The following is a 7226-nucleotide window of genomic DNA, read 5'->3' on the forward strand; positions in this document are numbered from 1 at the left end:
GGCTTTTATTGGGTTTCTGTATTTTTCTTTGTTTCTTTATCTTTTTGTCGGTTTATTTTTTTAACACATGTCAACTTTTTGTAATCATTCAACATTATTGTATACGTCAGAAACATATTTTATATTCATATTTAACATTTTCAAATACATCATAAATAAATTTTGAAAACTTATATTTTGTATGTCTATATTTTTTCATAAACACTATATATTTTTGGCATGTATTCTTAAATACATGGTTACATTTTTAAATACAAAATTTATATTTTTAAATACATGGTTAAATTTTTTATGGCAATAAAAAAATTCGCACACAATTTAGATTCATTGTATACATCAGGAACATTTTTATATACATGTTTAAAATTTTCAGAATACAGAATTAACTTTATTTAAATATTTCTTTGTATATCTACTTTTGTTTAATATATGTTCTACATTTTCGGTATACACTAGGAGCATTTTTTAAATACATGATCACCATTATTTCATACACATTGTGTTCTTTTGTATATATTTTTCGTAACATGACAAACATTTTTTATACATATTTAAAGAAAATCAAATGCTTGACTAACATTTTTCAAATATTTTTTCAACATATATGATCAAGAAAATTCATACATATTTTTATATTTTTTGTATATGTCGTTCATATACATGGGAAATATTTTTCTATATGCATTTAACATATTTTAAAATGCTTGATTAACATTTTTTTATGCTTTATGTAAGTTTTTTATCATAATATACAGATTTAGAATTTTTGGAAGTATTAACAGAAAGAAAAGAAAAGGAAAAAAAAAACAAGGCAGTGGCCTCCCGCGCGCTGGGCCTGCCCATTTAGGAAAGCGGCATGCCCAAGCCGAGCGAATGTTTACATGAACTCGACAAGAATCAAGCATGGCTCATCAGCGTTTTGGCTAGTCTCCTCCCAAAAAGCAACATTTTTTTTTTGCGGGTAAAAAAGCAACATTGATTGTCCAACAAAAAACAGTTCAAACCCCAAATAACATTAAAAATGAAAAAAAACATTACAAACGCATATTATACATGAAAATTTACATTTGATGTGCGTGAGAACTAAATCGACCATATCTTGGAAAAAAAGCAAAGAAAATATAACAATTATGTTTGAACCTTGATTGTCATTGTTTCGTTAGATTTTCCCTTTTCTTAGAATACATTGTTTCATTGGATGATGGCAAACAAAAATATTGAAAAAGAAAAATTATTAAAATAGTCTTATAAAACATATTTTCCCATGGGATGTTCAAAAATATAAATCCGCAATGGTATAAAATTATCGGAAATTACCATCATTTGTTCATGAAATGTGTAAAAAAGGGAATTTGGCATGGTTTGTAAAACGATTTTGTCATGTTCCAAAAAGGACTGACCATGCTGCTAAAATTATTGACCATGGTCCAACGCGTAAAAAAGCCATGGTGCAAAGGTAAATGTGCCATGGTCCGAAATAAAATTTGCCATGGTCAAATTATATATTTTTTCCATGGTCCAAATATAAATTTGGGTCACGCCATGCACACGCAGCACCACCCGCCCACACCCCCGCCGCTCTACGTGTGCCCACACCTAGCGTTCGTCATCGCCTTCGTCCAGTGTCGCTCCGTCTGCTTTAACAACGGCATCAGCTACATCCTCCGCTCCTCCCCCTATTTGGGTGACGCCATCATCGGTTCCACCGCAGGTGCCGCCTTTGTCGCGGTCGCGAATGCCCTGCGGCGCGTGGAGGAAGTGGGAGCTAGATAAGCGATGCCGTCATCGGCCCCCATGGATGGTGTCGAGGACCATGCAGTGCCTACCCGCCCCGCAGGCCGCGTGTCGTTGTCATTGCGGAGCTTAAGGAGGCCGCGGAGGTTGGAGGATGTGGTTGCTGCCCTGCCAGTGTGTCCATCGCGCCGGGACGACAGCGCCCTCGTTGCTCCCTCCATTAGCCCACTTTCGCGCACGAGGTCGATGGGGTCATGAGGGGAGTGGATCCGTGATTCTCATTGCTCTCTCTCTCTCTCTCTCTCTCTCTCTCTCTCTCTCTCTCTCTCTCTCTCTCTCCTGGATCTGAAGATGGAGAAAATCGACGGGGAGGGGTGATGAGTCGATGACGATGTGGGGGTGGATGGGGATGGGGATGGATGACAACTCGCGGTATAGGAGTCATGCGTTGGACGCAATAAATGCAGCTCGTTCACTCTGCTTCGGCCCAACACGAACATTGTTTGTCTGATATCGTGGCACTGTCACTTGCTCTGAGATCGATGCAGAAGATCCAATGGTAGCTAATGTGTTCGCTCCAGATTGCAAAAAAATCCGACATGTGATTTTAGTGTTTATGTAAATTTGCAACCACGTGTTATTTGTATTTTATATTGATATTCTCGTGATTACTCCTTTATAAGATGCTAGAGTACCCACCTACTCTGGAAATATCCGCCGTCGCGCATCCTCCATAATCCACACGTGCCCCATGTCGCCATCTGCTCGATGTCCTTCCCATAATAAATATAAATATTACAATTCAATAGCTGCCCAACTATAATTTGTTCACCACACTACACCTGGATGCTTGGAGAGATGTCACTAGTGGACCTATAGCCCCATGGGTCTATCTTACTATACTAAAAACTTTACCAAAAATATTATTTATTTTTTTGTACCATTTTTTTATTTTATCAATGTACCAATTCCTACCATACTATGTGATTTAATCTTGTAACTAGCCAGACAAGAAACTTGACGTGTTGTGCACAAGTTTGTCTTATGATTTGTGTGCAGGTACTAGTGACTTTGTTTGCTGGAAGAACTCCTTCCGGTTTGATAAACTTTGGTTCTCTGCCGAGGAAAATACTTATTATTAGTTTACTTCACCCTTATACTTGGGGGTTACCCAACCATTCTTACGAGACAACAAGCACTCCCTAGTGTGCCCCCTCCCCTCGTCTCTTTCTCCCTCGATCCGCGTCGCGCCGCAATGCTAGATTCTTTCCGTCATCGACAGCTGACTCGTTCCTCTTTCGATATGCAGTGCAGCAGGGAAGCAGACCCTCCTCTCTCTTGATCTGGAGCTGCGTGGTGGCGGTTTTGCACAAGAGTTGCAGCGTGGCCATGGTATAGGTGTGCTTCGAGCGAGCTAACAACGGCGGTAGAGGCTCCTCTCCTCAAGGTACGAACGTCTCTTCCTTCCCCCTTGTATGTGATCTATGTTCTTCAAACTAGTGTAGTTGTCGTTACACTTTGCACTCATGGAGATTGCCTAACCAAGGGAGAGATGTGGAGATGGACTCATGCTTGTTTTTTGATTCATTTTATTGCTCTCTGATGTTCAAACTGGTGGGATATTTTCCTGATTTCTACTCAAATACATGTTGTCCAATTTATCTTCGCTATAAATTTTGATGTATTAAATCCCTATTACAAGTCATTGGCACCCATATTTTGGATAGCATGCATCACTTGTAGATGGTCAACAAGATGAACAAAGGAAAATGATGGTTATGGGAGCCATTGTTTCGGTTGCATTAGCTGCAAATACCTATGGTCCAATGCATGAAAGAGATCGAATCAAATTTTGTTATCTAAACTAAAATATTTGGCAAAGCAATGTGTAATGTAAATACATGCTGAGGTTTGAAAGAGTTGTGTTGTAACACCCGGATGTAACTTGCCATATTCATAACTCCGACTTTTGCCATTTTCGGCTTTAAGTTATGAGATTTCCTTTGTGGTTGGGTTTTTGTCTTTGTTTTGCATTTTGTTCATGTCATGCATTTCATATCATGTCACCATGTGCATCGCATTTGCATTCGTGTTCTGCCGGGGGCGATGCTGATTCCCGCCAACACCTATGGGGACAGGGCCCCTTTTCGGTTCGGTGGGGGGCGGAGAGCGCACAAAGAGCGGATCGAGGCAGTGCACGCGGGGGGATTTTTACCCAGCTTCGTGCCGCACGGATGCGTAAAACCCTACTGCTGCTTGTTTGTGTATATTGGATTCTTGCTCAGGAGCGATGGACGCTGCCAGACTGAGCGTAAGAGTGTCTCTGGGGTTGAACGAGCCGAGCTAGCCGAGTCTCTGAACTCCCCGACCTGCGGAACCCTTTCTACGTTGCGCTTGGGCCTCCTTTTATACTCAAGGGGTCACCGACAGGGGGCAACGTAGACAAGAAGGGTAAAAATGGAAAAGGATGTGGTAGGTTTAGCTACCACTACTGTGGATACAGTGCGCCCTACCTAATTCTGACGGCAGGGGACAAGGGCATTAAATGCCTGTCTGAGTCTCCTAAACAGTGCAAAAGGTGACCGTTAGGAGTGCCACCGTTTGCCACGATGGGCTTCTCTTCATCTCCGCTTGCCACCACGTACCCCTAGCTGCACGGCCTCCCGCCACGTGCGCTTTGAGAGAGTCCCAGAGCGACACGTTAGCAGGTGAGCTGGAGCGCGGGCACGCAGTGGGGGTTTCCCACGGCAAGCTCCTTGCCGCGGCCGTCGTCTTGTCGCGTCTGGAAACTTGTCGCTCGCCGGATCTTGCCAGGACGCAGGGCGCGTCGCAGCAAGCTTTCTTAGTATGTCTTGAGTGGCCTTCCCGGCAAGCTCCTCTTGCCGGGGTCTTGTCTCTTCCCGGCAAGCTCCTCTTGCCGGGGCCTTGGTTGGCCTTTCCGGCAAGCTCCTCTTGCCGGGGCCTCGGTTGTCCTTCCCGGCAAGCTCCTCTTGCCGGGGCCTCGACTTGAATACTTTGTTCTTGAATGGTCTTCAAGGGAACCACAGAGGGTCCTGGCGGTCACCCGGCGAGCCTTGCCGCGGGGCGCTACAACTGCCCGTGCACGAGTTCGGGGTAATAGGGTACCCCTACTCTAGTACACCGACAGGAGCCCCCGGGCCTGGGCCATACACGGTGCCGAGCGCTGTCGGGCCAGGCCCAAAACAGTGCACGGGCACGCGCGGCCTAGGTCATGCCGAATCTAACTCTGCTCCCACCGCGCACGCCCAGAACGGCACGCGTCAAACGCGGCGTCGTGGGAGAGTTCGTGGGAGTTTGTTCACTTGGGAGGCCGAAACGTCCGCCCCGTCCCTCTTTATAAGCAGGGGAAACAGGGGCACTTCCTCCGTCTTCGCCATTCGCCGTTGCAATCTCAGAAGCCTCCGCCGCCCCCCTCCGCTTCCAAAGTCGAAAGAGAGCAGCGCTCCGCTCCCGTTGCCGCCGCCACCACCGGCGCCGTCGATCTCCCCCACCGCCTCCGCCATGCCTCCGAAGCCTGGGAAGGGGAAGGCCACGAAGGCCGCGACCGCGAAAGCTGTGAAGTCGACCGAAGCGCAGCGGCTTGAGGCGCTGCCGAAGGAGCGGGCCACCTTCCCCCCCGAGCTCTCCGCGGAGGAGCTGAGGGAGTGGTACTATCTCTTCTGGTCGACGGAGACGCGGGCACATCCGCGCACAAAGGTACTCTCCGCCGTCGCCTCACGAGCAGCTCCAGCTAACGGATATCCTTTCTTCGCCGTGTTCTTCTACTGCGGTCTCTGCCCACCATTCTCTGACTTCTTCTGTGATATCATGAACACCTACGGACTCCACCTCCTTGATTTCACCCCCAACGCTGTTCTGACCATGGCAGTTTTCGCCCATCTATGTGAAAACTTTGTCAGAGTCCACCCCAACGTAGCTCTCTTCCGCCATTTCTTTATGCCTCGTGTCGAGAGAGGGGAACCTCTTGCTGGCGGGATTGCCTGGATCTCGCGGGCCGGCAAGAAGGAGACCTATCTAGAGGGGGAACTCCGCAGCAAGTAGGACGAGTGGAGAGCAGATTGGTGCTGGGTTGTAGAAGAGAGCCCGCAGCCGTTCACCGCCCTGCGCCAAGCCTCAGCAGTGCGCGGCAATGATTGGAGCGCTCTGTCCGCGGATGACGACAAGCTGACGATCGCCACCACTCGGATCTTGCGTCTCAGGCTTGCCGGGTTGACTGTAGGAGCTGTCGGTGCAGATTTCCTCCGCCGGCGCATCGCCCCTCTGCAGGCGAGGGGGAGACCTGCCTGGGAATTTGGAGGCCTGGCGGATATAATGAGGTTGCGTCCAGGCCTTAACTTCAATTTCACCGTCCTAGAGTTGGACGGGATGCTTAAGGAGATATTCAAGCATGACCCACAGCATCCCGAGTGGTTCAGGTTGCCGGCAGGTGTTGTTCCTTTGTGCAACAACTCCTCGCGTGACCGCATCTGCGCAATGATGCCGTTGTGCGACTCGCACGGGATCGCTCCAACTTGGCAAGAGCCCGCCGGCGACGTCGTGCAGCAGTTCTTTGACAGCCTCGTGGAGGTGGCGGTCAATGCTGACGAGAAGAAGCTCCTCACCCGCGACACCACTGAGCAAGAGATGGAGCGCATCGCCACCAGGGCGGAAGAGGCGGCGGCAGCTGCGGCCGCGGGTGAATACGGGTTCACCGTGGAGGAAGCGGACACGGCGTTGGCGATGAGCATTGCCGAACGGAAGCAGCCCGAAGAGGAAGAAGAGCTCGCCGCGCCCGACGGCGAGTCGAACGAGCCCGCCGAGGGTACGGGCGGCCCGCCACCTCCGGGGAGCTTGCCGGGAGCAAGACCCGGAACGCAGCCCCCAGTGCAGCCAAGAAGGCGCCTCAGTAGGATCGGGGAAGCAGCAGGGCGGCAAGCTGGTCAACAGCCGCAGCGCCGCACGACGCGCTCCACCGCGGCAAGTACGGTCGCCGCGGGGGCGCCTCCCATCGCAGTAGCAACTGGGGCGGGGTCGTCTCGGGTCGGCGCCGCGGTCCCCGCCAAGCGGCCAAGGGATCCCACCCCTTCACCTCGCCGCGCCGGGAGTGGGCCGAACTTCGACTTCTCCCCGCTCAGCTCCGATGAGGAAGATGAAGAAGAGTAAGATTCCCTTGCTTGTTCTCGTAGTTCTTCAACTTGCTGATCTTGTCTTGCATCGGATCTGATCCACCCTGGACTCTCCTTTTCAGGACTGTGGCCCAGAGGGCGGCGAAGAGGGCCAAGGCTCAGGTGGTGGTCATCGAGGATGAGCCCACTGCGACGACAGGAGGCGCGTCCGAGACTACTCTGCCGGACCCGGCCATCACTTCGCAGAGTAGCCCCCAGCGCAGCCCCCAGCGTAGGCATATGGTTTACTTTCTGTTTCTGGATGCGCGTGGTTGCTCTTTTCCTTTGTTGACATCCGATCTCTGTTTTGTTTGTGCAGGAGCAGAG

Source organism: Triticum aestivum, chromosome 5A, assembly GCF_018294505.1.
Source record: "Triticum aestivum cultivar Chinese Spring chromosome 5A, IWGSC CS RefSeq v2.1, whole genome shotgun sequence".
In the NCBI taxonomy this organism is placed as follows: domain Eukaryota; kingdom Viridiplantae; phylum Streptophyta; class Magnoliopsida; order Poales; family Poaceae; genus Triticum; species Triticum aestivum.